At 45.3% G+C, this 24,469-nt stretch overlaps 1 protein-coding gene and 1 long non-coding RNA gene across 6 annotated transcripts in view; one reads left to right on the forward strand and one right to left on the reverse strand.

The window, feature by feature from the left end:
• Positions 1 to 524: 524 nt before the first annotated feature.
• Positions 525 to 13,916, reverse strand: LOC141095561 (uncharacterized). The gene is made up of 2 exons (XR_012233422.1): positions 13,656 to 13,916; positions 525 to 1,418 (listed from the first exon to the last, which is right to left on the reverse strand). It is a non-coding gene; the product is annotated as an uncharacterized lncRNA (long non-coding RNA).
• Positions 13,917 to 14,029: 113 nt separating this feature from the next.
• ZMYND11 (zinc finger MYND-type containing 11) overlaps positions 14,030 to 24,469 on the forward strand; it is an 82,456-nt gene continuing 72,016 nt past the window's right edge. For 2 of the 5 annotated variants that reach the window (XM_073581620.1, XM_073581617.1), the window contains exon 1: positions 14,101 to 14,232. The gene's annotated coding sequence lies outside the window, so the exon portion shown is untranslated. Of the gene's footprint in view, positions 14,233 to 24,469 lie in introns of all 5 variants that reach the window. The other 3 variants (XM_073581619.1, XM_073581618.1, XM_073581616.1) reach the window with 3 other exon arrangements.

Here is a 24,469-nt window from a genome sequence, read left to right on the forward strand (position 1 = left end):
CATCGCTGCTGGGCCGGTGCATGCTCAGATTCAAATCTCAGAAAAGAGATCTGAAATCTGAGCATGTGCTGCCTCCGGCCCAGGGGCCATCTTCCCGCAGGCTATCGCAACATGGCAGCAACGGATGTGCGGGGGCCTCTGGGCTTTGACGAAATGCCGGCGGAGCCCCCCACGGAGCACAGAGAGCCGCTGCCACTGCCCCAAAGCACAGCCCGCTACCACCACACCACAGAGCCCCACCACACCAGCCTGGGAAGGGAGGCTGCATCAGGACCGCCGCCACAGGATTTTTAAGTATATTGTGACCATAAGACACACCCCCGTTTTCCCTCAAAGTTTTTTGGGGAAAAAGTGCATCTTATGGTCCGAAAAATACGGTACTTATTGACACACTCCGATCACATTTTATTAGTAATCAACTCGGAAATTCCAAGAGAGTTCATTTTCTCTTGCAGCTGTAGAAGGTAATGTGCAAATTATTAGTCCCCGATAGAAGCACCATGTACAAACGGCAAATACATAAATAAAACCCCAAATGTGACATTTTTAATGTCTATTAAAACACTTAGCACTTTTGAATCAATTCCTTTTTAAGGCAGCAGCTTTTCTCCATTACGTGTATCGCAAGATGCTTCAACTAACAAAGCTTTGTCATATCCGATGGATTAGAACTATTAGAATGATTGCGACGCAATATTTCTGAAAACGGACCCGGCAAATCAAGTGGCGACAATTGGGCTAGGTTGCTACAATGCAGGTAAAACAGGTAGGGTCGACCATTATATGCTCGTTACGTGTACCATACAGATGATGGAATGGTTCAGAAATTTCTTTTGTCGATTTTTAGGATCTTTTTGAGCTTGGTGAAGTCTTAGTTAATCACAACGTAATTTCATCAGATTACTCAATTGTCACAGTAAAGTATTCTTCCACTACTGTCTGTATGTGTCCTTCAGAAGCTATATCCGGTTCTATATTTATAGTAATAGGCTCTGATGTTACCGCGTAGCTGTGTTCAATGAAAGATGATGGTTTCCGTTTTTTAAGTCCGTTACTTTGGTCGGAATCATCTAATTCAGGTTGATCTTCACTTTCCTTACATGGCGGCAGCGGAAAAATTGTGGGAAGGGCTCCTTTTTTCAATCTACGAGAGCTATTTGTAGCATAATAGCAGTCCACGGTAAAATGTTTGGTACATATCCGATACACCCCCTGCTTACTGGACAGTATGCGTTCCAGAGTCTGGTCAATATTTAGGTTTTTGTTTGGAAGGCGACTAAGCCATTCCCTTAGTAAACGTCTGTTCCGTGGAAAGGAATGCATCATGCTGTAGGGATCGTTAGGCTTCCAACAAGTTTTACAATGTTCAACGTAACAGACTGGCATTTTTAATTTGTGAAAGAAAAAGCTCACAGCATCTGTAAAAAACAATAAAAATAAATGTTAGTTAATCTATCCAGTGACTTTTTATTGCTCATAGGAAGTGATCATTTTTAGTTACACAAAGCAGGGCTGAAGTCCTCCTATTAGTGGCACAGGCGATAGGATGATCACAGCTTCCAATCTCCCATGGAAAAAATTGAAGCTAGTCAGAAGTAGAAAAAAAAAAAAAAAATGTTTTTAAAAATATTAAAAACCATTAAAAAAAAAAAAAAAGTTTAGTCACCCCAGTTCGCCACAATCAAAATAAAACAAAAAAAAAAACAAACACACTGAGAATTGCCCGATCAATATATAATAATCCAATCGGTAAACAGTCTAACGAGAAAAGTCAAAATGCCAGAATTGTGTTTTTTTTAGCTGCGACAACATTGGCAATCAAAACATCGTATTTACACCAAAATAGTATCAATACAAATGTCAGCTCGGCGTGCAAAAAATAAGTTCTCACCCAATCCCAGATCCTGAAAAGTCCAGACGATAAGAGTCTCAGAAAATTATGCAATTTTTTAAATTTATTTTTAAAAAAAAAACAAAAACTTTTTTTCACCACTTAACCTCTTTACCCCCAGGGTGGTTTGCACATTAATGACCAGGCCAATTTGTACAATTCTGACCACTGTCCCTTTATGAGGAAATAACTCTGGAACGCTTCCATGTATCCCGGTGATTCTGACATTGTACTTCATGTTAGTGGTAAAATTTCTTTGATATGACTTGCGTTTATTTGCGGAAAAAAAACAACGGAAATTTGGCGGATGTTTTTAAAATTTCGCAGTTTTCCAAATTTGAATTTTCATGTCTTTAAACCGAGAAATATGTCACACAAAATACATAAGTAACATTTCCCACATGTCTACTTTACATCAGCACAATTTTGGAACCAACATTTTTTTATTTAGGAAGTTAAAAGTTGAACAACGATTTCTTATTTTTTACAAAACCATTTTTTTTTTTAGAGACCACATCACATTTGAAGTGAGTTTGAGGGGTCTGAATGATTGAAAATACCCAAGTGACACCATTCTAAAAAGTACACCCCTCAAGGTGCTCAAAACCACATTCAAGAAGTTTATTAACCCTTCAGGTGCTTCACATGAATTTTTGGAATGATTAAAAAAAAATAACTTTTTTTCACCAAAAAATTACTTCAGATCCAATTTGTTTTATTTTACCAAGGATAACAGGAGAAATTGGACTGCAAAAGTTGTTGCACAATTCTTCCTGAGCATGCAGGTAAACCACTGTTTGGGCGCATGGCATAGCTCAGAAGAGAAGGAGCGCTGTTTGACTTTTCAATGCAAGATTGGCTGGAATTGAGATCAGACGCCATGTCGTGTTTGGAGAGCCCCTGATGTACCTAAACAGTGGAAACCCCCCACAAGTGACACCATTTTGGAAAGTAAACCCCCTAAGAAACTTATCTAGATGTGTAGTGAGTAGAGTTGAGCGATACCGTCCGATACTTCAAAGTATCGTATCGGATGGTATCGGCCGATCTTTAAAAAAGTATCGGTATCGCCGATTCCGATACCGGAAGTCCCATTCAAGTCTATGGGACTTCCGGTATCGGAATAAGAAAAACCCTTTCCTGCCCTTGTACAGCCTCTCTGGGGTCTGTACGGGCCTTTCGGGGGGCTGTGCCGGCCTGCCAGGGGGTCTGTGCAGGCTCCGGTGGTCTGTGCCGGCCTGCCGGTGGTCTGTGCAGGCTCCGGGGGGCTGTGCCGGCCTGCCGGGGGGCTGTGTAGGCCTGCCGGGGGGCTGTGCAGGCCTGCCGGGGGGCTGTGCCGGCCTGCCGGGGGGCTGTGCAGGCCTGCCGGGGGGCTGTGCCGGCCTGCCGGGGGGCTGTGCCGGCCTGCCGGGGGGCTGTGCCGGCCTGCCGGGGGGCTGTGCCGGCCTGCCGGGGGGCTGTGCAGGCATCGTCCGATGGGACTGCAAGTCCCATCGGGCGATGCCTGCTACCATGACAGTGATTGACACATTAGCCAATGATGGGACAGTAGTAGTCCCATCATCCGGCTAATGTGTTAAATGTAAAAAAAAAAAAAAAAAAAAAAAAAAATTACATGCTACATACATACAACATGCATACTACATACATGCTACATTCATACTACATAAATACTACATGCAACATACATACTACATGCATGCTACATACATACTGCATGCTACATACATACCACATACATACTACATACATAACACATATATACTACATGCATGCTACATACATACTACATGCTACATATATACTACATGCATGCTACATACTACATGCTACATACATACTACATATATACTACATGCATGCTACATACATACTGCATGCTACATGCATGCTACATACATACTACATACATGCTACATACATACCACATACATAACACATATATACTACATGCATGCTACATACATACTACATGCTACATACATACCATATACATACTACATGCATGCTACATACATACTACATGCATGCTACATACATACTACATGCATGCTACATACATACTACATGCATGCTACATACATACTACATGCATGCTACATACTACATGCATGCTACATACATACTACATGCTACATACATACTACATGCTACATACATACTACATATATACTACATGCATGCTACATACATACTACATGCTACATACATACTACATATATACTACATACTACATGCTACATACATACTACATATATACTACATGCATGCTACATACATACTACATGCTACATACATACCACATACATACTACATATATACTACATGCATGCTACATACATACTACATATATACCACATACATGCTACATACATACTACATGCATGCTACATACATACTACATGCATGCTACATACATACTACATGCATGCTACATACATACTACATATATACTACATGCATGCTACATACATACTGCATGCTACATGCATGCTACATACATACTACATACATACTACATGCTACATACATACCACATATATACTACATACATACAATACATTCATACAATACATACATAGACATACAGTACATATAACATAGAGTAACATACTTACCAATACTTGTCACATTGTTCCCCGAAGCCATTGTCGTCTACGGAATAAATATTAACATAACAAACCACAAAAATACTCACCCACGATCCGAAGCAGTCCACGAGTGTGTCCCACGACGATCTTGGGTAGAGAACTGCAGCATCAGCTGTTGCTGCCGTTCTCTACGGGCTGCAGGAATCCAATGACGGAAGGTAGGTATCCTTCCGCACTGTATTCCTCCGCCACTTAAAAAAAAAAAGTCCCTAGTCTCACTTTATGCCATTGCTGTGTGGGAAATTCCCACGCAGCAATGGCATAAAGTGAGACTAGGGACTTTTTTTTTTTTTAAGTGGCGGAGGAATACAGTGCGGAAGGATACCTACCTTCCGTCATTGGATTCCTGCAGCCCGTAGAGAACGGCAGCATCATCTGATGCTGCAGTTCTCTACCCAAGATCGTCGTGGGACACACTCGTGGACTGCTTCGGATCGTGGGTGAGTATTTTTGTGGTTTGTTATGTTAATATTTATTCCGTAGACGACAATGGCTTCGGGGAACAATGTGACAAGTATTGGTAAGTATGTTACTCTATGTTATATGTACTGTATGTCTATGTATGTATTGTATGAATGTATTGTATGTATGTAGTATATATGTGGTATGTATGTAGCATGTAGTATGTATGTAGTATGTATGTAGCATGCATGTAGCATGTAGTATGTAGCATGCATGTAGCATATATGTAGTATGTATGTAGCATGTAGTATGTATGTAGTATGTATGTAGTATGTATGTAGTATGTATGTAGTATGTATGTGGTATGTATGTAGCATGTATGTATGTAGCATGCATGTAGTATATATGTAGTATGTATGTAGCATGTAGTATGTATGTAGTATGTATGTAGTATGTATGTAGTATGTATTGTATGTATGTAGTATATATGTGGTATGTATGTAGCATGTAGTATGTATGTAGCATGCATGTAGTATATATGTAGCATGTAGTATGTATGTAGCATGCATGTAGTATGTATGTAGTATGTAGTATGTATGTAGCATGCATGTAGTATGTATGTAGTATGTATGTAGTATGTATGTAGTATGTATGTAGTATGTATGTAGTATGTATGTAGTATGTATGTAGCATGCATGTAGTATGTATGTAGCATGTATGTAGCATGTATGTAGCATGTATGTAGCATGTATGTAGCATGTATGTAGCATGCATGTAGCATGCATGTAGCATGCATGTAGCATGCATGTAGCATGCATGTAGCATGTATGTAGCATGTATGTAGCATGCAGTATGTATGTAGCATGCAGTATGTATGTAGCATGCAGTATGTATGTAGCATGCAGTATGTATGTAGCATGCAGTATGTATGTAGCATGCAGTATGTATGTAGCATGCAGTATGTATGTAGCATGCAGTATGTATGTAGCATGCAGTATGTATGTAGCATGCAGTATGTATGTAGCATGCAGTATGTATGTAGCATGCAGTATGTATGTAGCATGCAGTATGTATGTAGCATGCATGTAGTATATATGTAGTATGTATGTAGCATGCATGTAGTATGTATGTAGCATGTATGTAGCATGTATGTAGCATGTATGTAGTATATATGTAGTATATATGTAGTATGTATGTAGCATGCATGTAGTATGTATGTAGTATTTTTTTTTTTTAACATTTAACACATTAGCCGGATGATGGGACTACTACTGTCCCATCATTGGCTAATGTGTCAATCACTGTCATGGTAGCAGGCATCGCCAGATGGGACTTGTAGTCCCATCGGACGATGCTTGCACAGACCCCCGGACATCAGCACAGCCCCCCGGCAGGCCGGCACAGCCCCCCGGCAGGCCGGTACAGACCCCCACAGGGTGCACAGACCACCGGCAGGCCGGCACAGCCCCCCCGGCAGGCCGGTACAGACCCCGGGCAGTCCACACAGCCCCCCGGCAGGCCGGCACAGCCCCCCGGCAGGCCCGAAATGACGGCGCATCATGATGCGCACACACCGCGCATCATGATGACGTCAGGCCGTCAATCAACTGAACTTCCGATTCCGATGCCGAATTCCGATATTGAAAAAATATCGGAAGTCGGTATCGGAATTCCGATACAGCAAGTATCGGCCGATACCCGATACTTGCGGTATCGGAATGCTCAACACTAGTAGTGAGCACTTTGAACCCCCAAGTGCTTCACAGAAGTTTATAATGTAGCACCGTAAAAATAAACACTTTTTCACAAAAATGATATTTTCGCCCCCAATTTTTTTTATTTTCCCAAGGGTAACAGGAGAAATTGGACCCCAAAAGTTGTTGTGCAATTTGTCCTGAGTACGCTGATACCCCATATGTGAGAGCAAACCACTGTTTGGGTGCATGGCAGAGCTCAGAAGGGAAGGAGCACCATTTGACTTTTTCAATGCAGAAGTGGCTGGAATTGAGATCAGACACATGGAAACCTCCCATTTCTATCTCCAACCCCAAAACATCCCTAACCCTTATCCCAACAGTATCCATAACACTAACCTAACCCTAACTTTAGCCCCAATACTAACCATAACTATAGCCCTAACCCCAACTATAGGGTAACTATAGCCCTAACCCTAACTACAGTTGTGGCCAAAAGTATTGACACCTCTGCAATTCTGTCAGATAATACTCAGTTTCTTCCTGAAAATGATTGCAAACACAAATTCTTTGTTATTATCTTCATTTGTCTTAAATGAAAAAACACAAAGAATTGTCCTAAAGCCAAATTGGATATAATTCTACACCACACATAAAAAAGAGGGTGGACAAAAGCATTGGCACTGTTCAAAAAATCATGTGATGCTTCACTAATTTGTGTAATTAACAGCACCTGTAACTTACCTGTGGCACCTAACAGGTCTTGGCAATAACTAAATCACACTTGCAGCCAGTTGACATGGATTAAAGTTGACTCAACCTCTGTCCTGTGTCCTTGTGTGTACCACATTGAGCACGGAGAAAGAAAGAAGACCAAAGAACTGTCTGAGGACTTGGGAAACCAAATTGTGAGGAAGCATGAGCAATCTCAAGGCTACAAGTCCATCTCCAAAGACCTGAATGTTCCTGTGTCTACCGTGCGCAGTGTCATCAAGAAGTTTAAAGCCCATGGCACTGTGGCTAACCTCCTTAGATGTGGACGGAAAAGAAAAATTGACAAGAGATTTCAGCGCAAGATTGTGCGGATGTTGGATAAGGAACCTCGACTAACATTCAAGCAAGTTCAAGCTGCCCTGCAGTCCGAGGGTACAACAGTGTCAACCCGTACTATCCGTCGGCGTCCGAATGAAAAGGGACTGTATGGTAGGAGACCCAGGAAGACCCCACTTCTTACCCCGAGACATAAAAAAGCCAGGCTGGAGTTTGCCAAAACTTACCTGAAAAAGCCTAAAACATTTTGGAAGAATGTTCTCTGGTCAGATGAGACAAAAGTAGAGCTTTTTGGGCAAAGGCATCAACATAGAGTTTACAGGAGAAAAAAAGAGGTATTCAAAGAAAAGAACACGGTCCCTACAGTCAAACATGGTGGAAGTTCCCTGATGTTTTGGGGTTGCTTTGCTGCCTCTGGCACTGGACTGCTTGACCGTGTGCATGGCATTATGAAGTCTGAAGACTGCCAACAAATTTTGCAGCATAATGTAGGGCCCAGTGTGAGAAAGCTGGGTCTCCCTCAGAGGTCATGGGTCTTCCAGCAGGACAATGACCCAAAACACACTTCAAAAAGCACTAGAAAATGGTTTGAGAGAAAGAACTGGAGACTTCTAAGGTGGCCACCAATGAGTCCAGACCTGAATCCCATAGAACACCTGTGGAGAGATCTAAAAATGGCAGTTTGGAGAAGGTACCCTTCAAATATCAGGGACCTGGAGCAGTTTGCCAAAGAAGAATGGTCTAAAATTCCAGCAGAGCATTGTAAGAAACTCATTGATGGTTACCGGAAGCGTTTGGTCGCAGTTATTTTGGCTAAAGGTTGTGCAACCAAGTATTAGGGTGCCAATACTTTTGTCTGGCCCATTTTTGGAGTTGTGTATGAAATGACCAATGTTTTGCTTCATTCTCTTTTGTGTTTTTTCATTTAAGATAAAGTAAATGAAGATAATAATACCAAAGAATTTGTGTTTGCAATCATTTTCAGGAAGAAACTGAGTATTATCTGACAGAATTGCAGGGGTGTCAATACTTTTGGCCACAACTGTCTACCCTAACGGGAAAAGGTATATACACTTTTTTATTGCATTATTTTTCCCCTAGGTGATAAAGGAGGGTTTGATTTTCTAATTATAGCTGGTTTTTTTGTCTGGCAGCTGTCACACACTAAAAGATGTTTTTTATTGCAAAAAATAGTTTATTTGCATCACCACATTTTTCATATTTCGGCCCACAGTCATGTGAGGTCTTGTTTTTTGCAGGACGAGTTGACGTTTTTATCGGTACCATTTTCGGGCACATGACATTTTTTGATCGCTTTTTATTCCAATTTTTGGGAGGCAGAATGGACAAAACACAATTTTTATACCATTCTGCGTGTGGTAAAATTGATAAAGCAGTTTTATTCTTCGGGTCAGTACGATTACAGTGATACCTCATTTATTTTTTTTCATGTTTTGACACAATAAAAACAATTTTATATAAAAAATAATTATGTTTGCATCGCTTTATTCTGAGAGCTATAACTTTTATTTTTCTGGTGATGAGCCGCCATATAGCTCCGTTTTTTGCGGTACCACGTTTATTTATATCAGTCTTTTTGATCACGGGTTATTCCACTTTTTATACGGCCATATGATGATAAAGCAAATGCTTTTTTTTTGCCTTTAATGGTGTTCACTAAAGGGGTTAACTAGTGGGACAGTTTTATAGGTCAGGTCGTTATGGACGTGGCGATACTAAATATGTGTACTTTAAATTGTTTAGATTTTTTTTAATGCAAATATTGATTTAATGATGGAATAAATATTGATTCTTTTATTATATTTTATTTTTTTAAATATTTTTACAATTATTTAATTTTTTTTTATTTCATTCTTACTTTTACACTTTGTCCCACTATGGGACACTCATTTTGTGCAGGCTGATCGCTTATATGCCATGCAGATCTGCATGCTATAGAAGCTGTCAGCGCTGCACTCTGTGCACACTGACCTCAGAGACTTCCCGATATGCACTGTGCATGACAGGAAGTCTCTGAGCTCTGGTAACCCGGATGTCATCATGACGACATCAGGTTACCATGGGAGCGATCGGGACCCCGCGTCGTGCAGCGGGGTCTCCGATCCAAAGCAGACAGCCCCTCTGCCTGCTACTGGAATGCTGATATGTTTGATCGCAGTGTTCCAGGGTTTAAAGTGCCGGAAGGTCGGAACCAAATGTGATTGGATGGAATTAAAATCACAGCATGGTGAAGGGTGGAGTGCTCAGTCAGAAAGCTAACATACAAATTACAGAAAACTGACGGCACATCTAGAATTCCATCCAATCACAATTGGTTCCGACCTTCCTATAAATACACGCTTTACCAAGTTATTAGCCAGAGGTAAGTGTTCACACTAGGCAGTTAGGTCAGGGACCCATTCAATGAGATCACCTTGACGTTGGTGAATGTGCTCATGTTTTTTGGCCAAATTTTGTGCTAAGCATCTCATGTGTTTTTCCTAAATTTCAAAAGCCATTACGCTATTCACACTTCTTGTATTTCACATTGATATGCCTTAATGCAATTGAGTGACACCATTTCCTAATTTTGATATTAAATCAGTATGACAGCGCCATTTCTTTACATCTTCTCTGGGCTCTATGAAGAAACAGGAAGTTATGAAGAAATAGGAAGTCTCTTGTCCTTGCATGAATCATTCCCCTCTTCAACTCCTGTCCCCAGCTGCTCCCCCTGGCAGGGTGTGCCAGCAGCGTCAGAATGGAGCACCTTGGGCCCACCAGAGAAAATCACTCTCTGGGCACACAATGTAGCTACATAGAAATAAATACAAGACTACCAATTGTGTGGTAAAACACACTAATATCAGGGTATAACATAAGGTAGTACGTGTCTTAATGATATAGCAGGGGTTGGGGTAGCCCACCTCATAGAATATACTGTAGCCCCTTCATAGAATATAATGCAACCCCCATAGAATATAATGCAGTCCACCTCATAGAATATGATGCAGCCCTTATATAGTATAATGCAGTCCACCTCATAGAATATGATGCAGCCCTTATATAGTATAATGCAGCCATCTCATAGAATATGATGCAGCCCTTATATAGTATAATGCAGCCATCTCATAGAATATGATGCAGCCCTTATATAGTATAATGCAGCCATCTCATAGAATATGATGCAGCCCTTATATAGTATAATGCAGCCATCTCATAGAATATGATGCAGCCCTTATATAGTATAATGCAGCCCACCTCATAGAATATGATGCAGCCCTTATATAGTATAATGCAGCCATCTCATAGAATATGATGCAGCCCTTATATAGTATAATGCAGCCATCTCATAGAATATGATGCAGCCCTTATATAGTATACTGCAGCCATCTCATAGGCTCCCCTCAGACTATAATTCAGTCCTACAGTAGTACAGCCACCACGTTGTGGATGGGGCATGTTAAGGGGACTAGTGTGATAAATTTGTATGTTCTATTCTGCCAAATATGTGTTAGTATCCTGGGGTGTTACCCATTAAGCATAAGAAATCGAGCACTTTAGTGGCAACAAATTTAGGTAGACCCTAAAGCAATTTTTAACATTAATATAATAAAATTTAAATTTTAGGGCATGAGTGTGAGCGTTTATTGGGGGTTCTCCCCAGTTTGTTAATAATTAATGCATCCTTCCAAAGCCTTTTTCTATCCTCAAATGTGGAGTTTGTCATCTAAAAAAAAAAAATCAACATGTCTCCGTGAATTCTACACAGACACACCGTCTGTGAAAATCAGAGGCATGTGAACAGCCCCATAGGCTATAATGGATTTAAAAAAAAAATGGGGACGTGTTGTACGTGCAATATGGATGTCTGTATGAGGTCTAAACACTGACACTGCAGTTCATCAAATATGCCCCCTGTGTCTGATGCCAACACAACTAAAGGAGCTGTCTGGTCAAAACACAGGGATGAGCTCTAGTCATGGGATAAGTCATCAATATTAGATTGTTGGGGGTCGGGTTCCCATGCCGACCAGCTGTTTGCAGCAATATGTAAACACTGTCCATAGAGCGGCACAGTGCGGGAGCTGCAGGCGCTGCCGGGTACTGCAGAATGGCTGCAGCTGTAATAGAGACGGCCTGCAGTACCTGCTACACATTCAATGGTACTACCACAGCAGCTACATTCATCATTATATCTGACCCAAATAACAGATCAGTTGTGTGGGGGCTGGATATGGACCCCAACAATCTCATATTGATTACTTAACCTGTGGATAGGTTATCAATCAAGTTCTGACTGTCCAACACCAATAGATTAAACAATTTCTCACATAAAAGTGAGACAGTGACACTGACACAAACATACTTTCCATTGAATCCATTGTAGTTCTGCTGTTCTGACTATAATATGGTCTGGGAGGACGGGACAAGGTTTCTTGGCCACATGTTATCTGAGGGAGGTGAAGGATTCATGGCTCCCTCCCCTCAGTCTGAGCATAGCTCTCCTCAGGGCACTGCAGTGTAGTGAGGCGCTGCCAGACACAGGAGGGGACAGGAATATACAAGGTCTCCCTATAGCAGGTCAGTGGGGAGCAGATCTGTCCGCTCTCCTACTGCTAGTGAGGCTAGTAATGGCCGCACAGGCATGGGGCTGATCTCCAGCAGTAACAGACGTCATGAAGTGAATCAGCCCATTACCACTGACCGGCAGCCTCCCTGCCTGTGCGGCCGTTAGGAGGACTCGCTAAGAAAGCAGTGGCTATAGTAGCACAAACATTTTCCTCACCGCTCCTTGGTCTGCGGCTCCCAGTTACTGCGCTGCTGGCATGATAGTGATCCTGACGTCTCCCGCACGCTCCTCTCGTGCCAGCAGTGTGAGAGAGGCCTGTCTTCAGTAGACATTTAAAGGTGCAGCATGTCTAAAGAATGAGGCAGCCCAAAAGTGCCTCTAAGAGACCGGCCCGAGAGGCAGCAAATATTCTTCCTCTTTACAGCTCGTTGCTAAAGAGAAATTAATGCTTACTAATCTCCAAACCTCTGGGGGCGTGGAGAGCAGTGAATATTCATTTCTCTTTAGCAGCGGACACAGGGGTTAGCCTCAGCAGCTGCCTCTTGTGACTTGCTGCCCCCCCCACTGGCTGTGTAGTGTGCCGCTGGGGTCCTAGGCAGCTGCCAGCCCTGTGGGCCAGTACGACCCTGGGTGCAAGGGACTTTTGCAGTGATGACTCATGCAGGGAAAATTGACCTCCTGTTTCTACATAGCGCTTAAACATGCAATGTGATAGACCTAATCGGAAAGAGAAGAATTAACTGGGTAGAAAGACAAAATGAGCAACTGTAAGTACAGAGTGCTATATAATATGAGGATCTGAATACATTAGGAGGATAAAGACTCGCGAGTGAGGGGGCACACGCCGGCCCCACAGCGCCCCGAGGGAGGGGGCGCACGCCGGCCCCACAGCGCCCCGAGGGAGGGGGCGCACGCCGGCCCCACAGCGCCCCGAGGGAGGGGGCGCACGCCGGCCCCACAGCGCCCCGAGGGAGGGGGCGCACGCCGGCCCCACAGCGCCCCGAGGGAGGGGGCGCACGCCGGCCCCACAGCGCCCCGAGGGAGGGGGCACACGCCGGCCCCACAGCGCCCCGAGGGAGGGGGCACACGCCGGCCCCACAGCGCCCCGAGGGAGGGGGCACACGCCGGCCCCACAGCGCCCCGAGGGAGGGGGCACACGCCGGCCCCACAGCGCCCCGAGGGAGGGGGCACACGCCGGCCCCACAGCGCCCCGAGGGAGGGGGCACACGCCGGCCCCACAGCGCCCCGAGGGAGGGGGCACACGCCGGCCCCACAGCGCCCCGAGGGAGGGGGCACACGCCGGCCCCACAGTGCCCCGAGGGAGGGGGCACACGCCGACCCCACAGTCTGGGGAGGAGTGAGCAGACCGACCCCACAGGACTCCAAGCACTTACAGGAAAGTCGCAGTCTCGGAGCAGGTGCCCAGCAGCCGGGATACCGCAGCTCTAGGCCATGCCCATCCGTACGTCGCACACAATTCGCCCCTTGTACACGAGGAGAAGGTGCGACATTCTGGTGAAGAGAAAAAATAAGGAACAAGCAGAGATCCGAGCTGCGTGCAGCATCTGCGACAGCGAAGAGAAAACTACAAATCCCACAATCCCTCCTGGCAAGGCATGCTGGGACAAGTAGTCCCACAACCTCCGAAGAGCCACCGTTACCTCTCCGCTACGTCTCGTCACTCAGGTGTTTCTCCACAACCGTCGCTGCTCAGAATAATTCAGCTGGTAATGGGCGTCACCCGGCTAACGACAAGCCAGCCAAACTCTCCGCCCCTCGCCGTAATGGCGACCGGCTGGAGGACGGCGCAGATTTTGCGGCCTGGCGCTGTACTGCGCAGGCGCGACACGTCATACCAGACGTCTGCGATCCACCAACCAGTGAGCGGCCAATCAGCGGGCGCCTATGGAGCAGGATTGAGCGCTCCTATTGGTGGGAGACGAGGGCCAGTCATCATCCGATCCAGCCCAGGTAAGAGAGCGGACCGGCGCTGCGTCGTTTCGGCCCCGTTTCCCTCCCTCCTTCCCCCCTCCGGTGGCTCCAACCCCCCATTATGTTGGGTGGGCCCCTATGTGGACCCACCCGTGACTACGCCCCAGACAGTGCCGTCCGTGTTTGTGTCCTGGTTATGCGAGGCTGGTTCCTGGAGTGCTGTATTGTTGTGGACACTTGTGCTGCAGGAGGATGTGCTGTGTGTGTGTCTGTGCTGCAGGAGTATATGCTGTGTATATGTGTCTGTACATGAGGATTTGCTGTATATATGTGTCTGTGCTGCAGGAGGATGTGCTGTGTGTGTGTCTGTGCTGCAGTCTGTGCAGGAGTATATGCTGTGTATGTGTCTGTACAGGAGGATGTGCTGTGTACAGGAGAAAGTGCTCTGTGTATATATGTACAGGCTGTGCAGGAGAATACATATATACAAGAGAAAGTGCTGTATGTGTGTACAGGGGAATGTTCTATGTGTATATGTACAGGCTGTGCTGGAGAATGTTCTGTGTCTGCTCTGTGTGCAGGGTGTGAGTGCTGCAGGCTGTGCAGGAGAATGTATTGTGTGTGTATGTGCAGGATGTGTTGTGTACAGGCTGTGCTGTGTGTACCAGCTGCTGGATGTGATGGGTAGTGTGCGGGCCGTGCCGTGCAGGATGGGTAGTGTGTGGGCTGTGCAGGATGGGTAGTGTGCGGGCTGTGCTGTGCAGGATGGGTAGTGTGGGGGCTGTGCCGTGCAGGATGGGTAGTGTGGGGGCTGTGCTGTGCAGGATAGGTAGTGTGCGGGCCGTGCCGTGCAGGATGGGTAGTGTGCGGGCTGTGCTGTGCAGGATGGGTAGTGTGGGGGCTGTGCTGTGCAGGATAGGTAGTGTGCGGGCCGTGCCGTGCAGGATGGGTAGTGTGCGGGCCGTGCCGTGCAGGATGGGTAGTGTGCGGGCCGTGCCGTGCAGGATGGGTAGTGTGCGGGCCGTGCCGTGCAGGATGGGTAGTGTGCGGGCCGTGCCGTGCAGGATGGGTAGTGTGCGGGCCGTGCCGTGCAGGATGGGTAGTGTGCGGGCTGTGCTGTGCAGGATGGGTAGTGTGGGGGCTCTGCCGTGCAGGATGTGTAGTGTGCCGGCCGTGCATCTGGAGTGAGCGTGGCAGCACTGTGCAGTGAGGGTACGTGTACAATATCGGCACCCATAGGATTATAGTGAGACGTACTGACACACCTGATTGTAAAGGTGCAGCTAAATACGACTGTTGTTGCCATGTACAGGCACTCGGTGCTTCACTCTGGCCCCAATCATTTATCACCTTCCCACCCATTTGTTTTCCCTGAACTCCCCCCCCGAGGCACATGACAGGAGAAAGCTTAAAGGGAATCTTTCGCCCCATTTTTGGACTATCAGCTGCCGGCACCGCCATTAGGGGCTTATCTACAGCATTCTGTAAAAGAAGAAAAATGAGTTATATTATACTCACCGGGGGGGCAATCCGGTCTTGGTCCGATGGGTGTCGCGGCCCGGCGTCTCCCATCTTGTAGCAGTGATGTCCTCTTCTTTGCTTCCCGTAGCGGCTCCGGCACAGGCATACTGCTCTGCCCTGTTGAGGGCAGAGTAAAGTACTGCAATGTGCAGGCGCTGGACCTCTCTGACCTGGTCCGGCCCCTACGCACTGCAGGACTCTGCTCTGCCCTCAACAGGGCAGAGCAGAGTGCACCTGTGCAGAAGCCATGACGGGAAGCAAAGAAGAGGACGTCACCGTTAGAAGATGGGAGGCGCCGGATCGCTACACCCATCGGACCAAAACCGGACCCGGACCGCCCCTGGGTGAGTATAATATAACTCATTTTTCTTATCTTTCAGGTTACATCGGGGGCTTATCTACTGCATTACAGAATGCTGTAGATAAGCCCCTGATGGCGGTGCCGGCAGCTGATAGTCGAAAAATGGGGTGAGAGATTCCCTTTAAAGGGGTCATTCAGGACTTAAAGATATTGATGACCCATGCTTAAAATAGGTCATCAATATCTGATCAGTGGGGTCCTATACCCCCAGCGATCAGCTGTTATGACAGCGGCTGGCCATGACCTGTATACAGCTGGAGCACACTGTCCTGAGCTATTCTTGGGTACTGCATCCCAGCTCCTATTGAAGTGAATGGAAGCTCAGCTGAAGCGAGAGTGGCCATTAATCAGTGGCTGTCAGGTTCCTCCAGACTGTGCCCTTTATATCGCAGGACTAGTGATGAGCGAGTATACTTGTTGCTCGGGTGATCTCCGAGTATTTTGGCGTGCTCAGAGATTTAGTGTTTGAGGAATGCCTATTTGTTAGGGAATCCCCACATGGATTCAGGCTGTCTAGCAGCCACAAATCATGCAGCTGCGGGGACTAGAACTAGATCTCCAAGCTCATCCAAATACTCGGAGGACACCCGAGCAACGAGTATACTCGCTCATCATTACGCTGGACTTCCAAGCAGCCGATCGCTGGAGTGGCCCATTATCCTGCTATCCGGATACTGATGACATCGCAGCTCTGGACAACTCCTTTAATTTTGACAGACTACTGCTGTGCATCTCTGAACCTTATTATTAGAGTTGAGGAAATGGATTTGCGGGGACCCTGTCAGTATTCTGTGGCCCTCAAAAAGGAGCCCTGAGATCCACCTCCCACCTAATGGCATCCCCAGCTGTTCTCATGATTAGCCGGCCTGGTACGATGACACTCGTGTGACGTTGCCCAAGGCCGGCAGATGAGAAGATCCACATCTCTTAGGGCTCTCATCCAGCGGCCACATGTTACTGACTTGGCCGCGTTCTGTAGATTGATTCCCATCAACTCTACTTACTGTAGTCCATAGGGGATCAGATTTACTATTGGTTTGGCTCCGAAATGTTGGTGCATATTAGACAAATTTAGTAATAACTTGTGTCAGAAATAACAGATGTTTGCAGAAAGGTGGATGTATAAAAGAGGGAACCGCATTGGTGACCCGTAGACTGGGCCACGTTTGTGACGGCATGCACGTGTTTTGGTACAAGATACTGGCAAAAAGTCAAAAAGGAACCAGTCTAATCTGTACAGAAGACATGCAATTCTGTATCCAGCAGCTCGCCACTGTGATTGTTCTGTTGCACTTACTGCCTCAGCTCCATTCATCACAGCTGGAGTCAATTGGCCCCATTGTGTTTGACTACAACAGCAGGTTAACAGCAGGTTGTGCCAAGATTTCGGTTAATAGGGTATTGTAATTTTCACAATTTATTTTTTGCCTGATCACTGACTTTCCACTGCATCTGTACTCCACTCTATGTGCCGCTCAGGCAGGAGCTGGGCGTTCCTGTATCCCTGAGCTGTGCGCTCCTTGTGTCCTGAGCTGTGCGCTCCTTGTGTCCTGAGCTGTGCGCTCCTTGTGTTCTGAGCCGTGCGCTCCTTGTGTCCTGAGCCGTGCGCTCCTTGTGTCCTGAGCCGTGCGCTCCTTGTGTCCTGAGCCGTGCGCTCCTTGTGTCCTGAGCCGTGCGCTCCTTGTGTCCTGAGCCGTGCGCTCCTTGTGTCCGGAGCCGTGCGCTCCTTGTGTCCGGAGCCGTGCGCTCCTTGTGTCCGGAGCCGTGCGCTCCTTGTGTCCGGAGCCGAGCGCTCTTGGGTCCTGAGCCGTGCGTGCGCTCTTGGGTCCTGAGCCGTGCGTGCGCTCTTGGGTCCTGAGCCGTGCGTGCGCTCTTGGGTCCTGAGCCGTGCGTGCGCTCTTGGGTCCTGAGCCGTGCGTGCGCTCTTGGGTCCTGAGCCGTGCGTGCGCTCTTGGGTCCTGAGCCGTGCGTGCGCTCTTGGGTCCTGAGCCGTGCGTGCGCTCTTGGGTCCTGAGCCGTGCGTTCCTGTATCCCTGAGCTGGAAAAACATCACGATTTCAGTGTCCCAGCTCCCTGGTTCTGCACACGCGGCTCACTGGCTTGTTGCTCCATCTTCTCCCAGATCTCCCTGTACACACAGTCAGGGCTTCCCTGCATCTCCCATTACATCAGCTGTCAACAGAGGTCCCTTGTTATGTCGGATCCGGTCACTGCTTCCAGTCACTGTGTCACGTGGAAAGGCCAGACAGATCCGTCTCTGAATTAATACCCTTCTAGTTTACCATGGGGAAACTTCCCAGTCCATGTATTGCAGACTAGATTGTAACACTGAGGTTTTTGTGGTTATATTGATGCTTTAAAAAAAGAAAATTTGCATTTCTTAAATTAATTCTTTTATTAGTCCTCTTAAGCCCCCCATACACTTTTTCCCATCATTTGTATATGGAAATGTATTGGATTATTAATGCAACTTCTGTCTGCGGTGCTAATAGTTGTGAGTCAAAGTATGTTGCCTAATGACAAAAAAAAAAACTAGGGGGCAGAGCCCCACTATAAGCAGCCCCTCTCCAGCAGTCTCAATAAAACTTAATTAATTTTATGAAGTTCTAATTAAAAGTTATTTTTTGAGTTACTATTTATAAAGATTATCCTTGATTTGCCTTAATTATATAGGGTAAATCAAGGATGATTTTTTTAAATAATACCCCACAAAATAATTGATTTTTAAGTACCGTAGTTCTAATTAAAAGTTATAGGGGTATTCCCATCTCCAAGATCTTATCCCAATATGTAGTAGGTGTAAGAATAATAACATTAGCAAATACCTCCAATTAGGAATGTAGTAAAATTCTTCTGATAACTTATGTTGCTTACCCCATGTGCAGGGCGTTGGAGTAGTTTAGGGATAGTGAATTAGTTAGTTGTTAGTGGTCGTAACCATGGATACCTAAGCTACTGCAATGCCCTGCACATGGGGCAAGCTACATAAGTTATCAGAAGAACTATACTACATTTCTAATTGGACGTATTTGCTAATGTTAGTATTAGACTTACTACATATTGGGTTAGGATCTTGGAGATGGGAATACCCCTATAGGTTTTATTGACCTGTTATAGAGGGGCTGCTGCTAGTGGGGCTCTGCCACCTCGTTCTCTCTTCATGGTACTAATCAGGGCTGTGGAGTCGGTAAGCCAAACCTGCAACTCCGACTCCTCAATTTCCCTTACACCGACTCCACTACTCCAACTCCCACACATACTGCTTATATCTAAGTGAAAAATTTATTGTAGTACAATGTGAACATCAGACATTTAATCATTTTTATGATCAATAATCAAGATATTTAGATAGAACATAATATATATTTATTGGAATACAACTTTAGAACACAAAAAACTTTAATAAATTGTAAATATGTAATACACTGTGTAATATGGATTACATATATACAGTACAGACCAAAAGTTTGGACACACCTTCTCATTCAAAGAGTTTTCTTATATTTCATGACTATGAAAATTGTAGATTCATTCTGAAGGCATCAAAACTATGAATTAACACATGTGGAATTATATAATTAACAACAAAAAAGTGTGAAACAACTGAAAATATGTCTTATATTCTAGGTTCTTCAAAGTAGCCACCTTTTGCTTTGATTACTGCTTTGCACACTCTTGGCATTCTCTTGATGAGCTTCAAGTGGTGGTCACCGGAAATGGTCTTCCCACAGTCTTGAAGGAGTTCCCAGAGATGCTTAGCACTTGTTGGCACTTTTGCCTTCACTCTGCGGTCCAGCTCACCCCAAACCATCTCGATAGGGTTCAGGTCTGGTGACTGTGGAGGCCAGGTCATCTGGCGTAGCACCCCATCACTCTCCTTCTTGGTCAAATAGCCCTTACACAGCCTGGTGGTGTGTTTGGGGTCATTATCCTGTTGAAAAATAAATGATGGTCCAACTAAACGCAAACCGGATGGAATAGCATGCCGCTGCAAGATGCTGTCTCAAATTTGGACTCATCAGACCAAAGCACAGATTTCCACTGGTCTAATGTCCATTCCTTGTGTTCTTTAGCCCAAACAAGTCTCTTCTGCTTGTTGCCTGTCCTTAGCAGTGGTTTCCTAGCAGAAATTTTACCATGAAGGCCTGCTGCACAAAGTCTCCTCTTAACAGTTGTTGTAGAGATGTGTCTGCTGCTAGAACTCTGTGTGGCATTGACCTGGTCTCTAATCTGAGCTGCTGTTAACCTGTGATTTCTGAGGCTGGTGACTCAGATGAACTTATCCTCCGCAGCAGAGGTGACTCTTGGTCCTTTCCTGAGGCGGTCCTCATGTGAGCCAGTTTCTTTGTAGCGCTTGATGGTTTTTGCCACTGCACTTGGGGACACTTTCAAAGTTTTCCCAATTTTTCGGACTGACTGACCTTCATTTCTTAAAGTAATGATGGCCACTCGTTTTTCTTTGCTTAGCTGCTTTTTTCTTACCATGATACAAATTCTAACAGTCTATTCAGTAGGACTATCAGCTGTGTATCCACCAGACTTCTGCACAACACAACTGATGGTCCCAACCTCATTTATAAGGCAAGAAATCTCACTTATTAAACCTGACAGGGCACACCTGTGAAGTGAAAACTATTTCCGGTGACTACCTCTTGAAGCTCATCAAGAGAATGCCAAGAGTGTGCAAAGCAGAAATCAAAGCAAAAGGTGGCTACTTTGAAGAACCTAGAATATAAGACATACAGTATTTTCAGTTGTTTCACACTTTTTTTGTTAACTATATAATTTCACATGTGTTAATTCATAGTTTTGATGACTTCAGAGTGAATCTACAATTTCCATAGTAATGAAAATAAAGAAAACTCTTTGAATGAGGTGTGTCCAAACTTTTGGTTTGTACTGTGTGTGTATATAATATATATATATATATAATATAACACTATGACTTATCTCAGCTAAGACAAAGCCTAGATCCTCAGGCTACATTCACACCATGGGCGTAGCCAGGATCAAATCTGGGGGGGGCAGAACCTCATACTGTTCCGCAGAACCTCATACTGCACACCTCAGCTGCTGCAGAACCTCATACTGCACACCCCTACACTTGAAAATAAAGCCTGCACCTTAAGAAGATGTGGTGATGAATGCAGTCTATTCCAACTATCAATTGATGTTGATGTGTTACTGAAGACTAGCAATGCCTTTCCTGGGCGTCCTTTTGGGCAGCTATGAGGTGTACCTGACTGGTGCTAAAAAAAAAAAAAGGAGTGTTAGTCTGTGTACTACCCGGTTTTCATTCTTTTTGGTACAGATACGATATGGATAGACAGATATGGATAAATGGATAGAGCAGATTTCTTATCTGCTTTTGCTATTGAAAACATTATCTATGAGCTCAAAAACCTTTCAGGTGATGCAGTTTTATAAAAAGCTGATCTGCTTTTACAGCTGAAAAACGTATCCTCAAAAAAACGCAGGAAAAACGCTGTGTGTGAATGTGGCCTTAGATCAGGAATAGAACAGCCATTTATAGGACATTTCATAACTTTCCCAAATTCCTATGAAAAAATATTCAGCACATTCTGCATTGAATTACTGTACCCAATTTATTATATATTTTAGGAGTCGGTCCATTTTATACCGACTCCAACTCCGACTCCACCAAAATGAGCACCGACTCCGACTCCACAGCCCTGGTACTAATAACAGTTCATTCTGATGAAAAGATTTCTGCTTTGTGGTCAGGAACATTAAAGGGGCAAAATTCTTATAAAGCGAGTGTTCCCAGGAACGCTTGCTCCGCAAACATCTCGCAGTCTGAACAAGTTGTCTACCGACGAACGAGCAAGACGCAAGTTCTCTATTGTGCTGCTCAAAAGTCCTTAGTTCTCGGCAGCACATAGTCCTGTGTAAATAGGAGTTGCGATACCAGGGACAATGGCAGCGTCTGCGCATTACGTGATCTATTGGATAGAAATTGGAAGCAGGGTGGGCCTGTGTAAACAGGTCATTAGGCGACCATGGATCGGCAAGCATGTTACCTGTCGGCGATGTTTCATCACTCATATTGCACAAGCCTTTACCACGTTCACATCAAAAGTAAAGTGGACCCAGTGGCCACGTTGGTACTCTATCAGCCAGATGGTAGCCGCATGGACTTCCTACTACCTCCTTCTGATTAGACGCCCCCCCCCGCTTTGTACATCATAGGCAAGCCATTACCTGGGCCAACTGACCAGGAGGGTGACGCCTAGGAGCAGTTCCTAGAGCTTTGGCCGGCTGTCGCTAAACTGGACCTGGATCCCGCAAATTGTTTTGCGCAACTTTTAGTTAAAATATTTCCCGGTGATTAGCAGTAACCACTACGACCCTAGTGGAGCGGTCATCGAGGAGAGGTGCATGGACCACAACGCCAATATACCATTCTTCACGACTAATTATTTGTCATATGATTATCTGTAGTGTAAGGAATATTTTGTGTAGCCCCTTCCTAATAAGTATTTTGCTTTTAAAAAAAAAAAATCTTTAAAGTGTACGGTAATTGTTATTTTATAAAAGTTTTTCTATATTATAGGCATTGAGTGCTCATCGGTGGTAGTCAGGTACTGAAACCCCAAACGATAACTCCAAACAGTACTCGGAAGAGCAGAGCGCGAGGTCAATAGTAAGCTTTGTGGGAATTAATGAACAGACCCATAAACTTACTATGGACCCCGTACACTGCTCTGTGCGCAGCTCGTACAGGAGCAATCGGTGGGGGTCTCAGAACTCGCTGACCACTGTAGTCTTGTGTTCGGGCCCTGTGCACACAGCTCTGTTGGTAGAAATGGGACCGTGCCATTGGGATGCCAAGTAGACCTGCACACCAAATTATGTTACCTTCTAAAAGGGTTTTTACCAAGTTTTTAAGCTGTCTCCTAATGATAGAATAAGGTCTAACTTTTAACTGAGGGTCTGGGTGCTGGGAACCCCCTAGCATTCTCTAGAACAGGGCTCTGCGATGTGGCGGTACAATGTGGCACAAAGTACAACCAATGCACTACTGTTACCACATTTTTTAGGGTGTAACGTCTTGACACCATCTTTTTAGAATTGTATCTGACCAGAAGTAAAATCCGAACCCCCGTCATGCACGGTATCAGGTGGTCCGTCCACGGAAGGTCCTCTTTTAAGTTTGTCCTTTTTAGATATCCTTACTTTATCCCTAGTTGAAGCATCTGAACCTCAGAAAATATGGTTCGCAGTTTGGGTCCCCTTCAATTAACCAAAGTAGAGAGCAATTGCTGAGGGTGGCACTAAACCTAATGGAACGGCATCAAGGGTGCATCAATGCCCAGGCGTCCAGGGAGCTGCCAGCCATAAGGTTCTGTGCACATGTTGGGTATTTGCAGATTAGACAGATGTTTTACAGCAGGACTTCCATTTCTATGTTAGTGAAAAGGGCACTGCCTCCACTCGCCACCGGACTAGTTGAACGGGTATCGGGTCCTCCATTCCTCATAGGGTGATGTACGAGTCCCTGTGTACACTGGTGGACTTTAGGTATCTCCCCTCAATTTCACAGGAAACAAAAAAATCTCTCTGCTCTCATTGTGGTCTGCGGACATGAATGCCTATTATATACCCACCCCAGTGTTAAGGACAGAGGTCTCCTGGCCCGCCAGCCATTGTTTCCATTAGGGCAGGGCTAAGCAGCGATCTGTGTCGCCCAACAGCTATTCTGAGAAAAGTAGGGTGACGCACATCCGCGCAGCTCGGCAGCCAACGCACGACTGTTTTAGAGCTCCGATTTTGCTGTAAAATGAAACGGCCGAGTTACAACCTGTCACACGTCACTTTCAACTTACATTGAAGTCTATGGCAAGTACGTTGTCTGGGACAGAAAATCCAACTCGCCTGAAAACATTTGCAGCTCTGTAATGCAGTTGCGGGTCACAGTGTAACACCGTAGGAAACCACTATTAAATGTGACGTCACATGGTGACACTGAAAGTGTAATGTCACCCAACAAATGTACAGCGGATCGCCTGTTTCTCACACTTGTATGGCCACTTCTCCTTTCATCCATCAGGATGCAGTGACCCCATTTGGATCGGAACGACCCCTATCAGACTTGCAGAAAAGCTCCCGTATTACCCTCATGTGAAACAGGCCTCCTTTTGTTGGGTTAAATGTCTCCCAGGTGATACTGTCTTGTGTTTTTCTAAAGTAGTTGTCAGGGGAGTAAATCCCAGTCGTTTTTGAACAGCTGTTACCATTCGAGTTTTTTTTTTTTTTTTTTTTTTGTGCATTCACAACATCTGAGGCTTCTTTCCTTCCTTCTTTGTGTTACTCTTGTACATTGTTTTCCATGATTCAGTATCTGATAGCAATGAGCTGCTAATGACCGGCTAG

The sequence above is a fragment of the Dendrobates tinctorius genome, unplaced genomic scaffold (genome assembly GCF_039654945.1).
Source record: "Dendrobates tinctorius isolate UK_male_01 unplaced genomic scaffold, ASM3965494v1 ptg000070l, whole genome shotgun sequence".
NCBI lineage: Eukaryota > Metazoa > Chordata > Amphibia > Anura > Dendrobatidae > Dendrobates > Dendrobates tinctorius.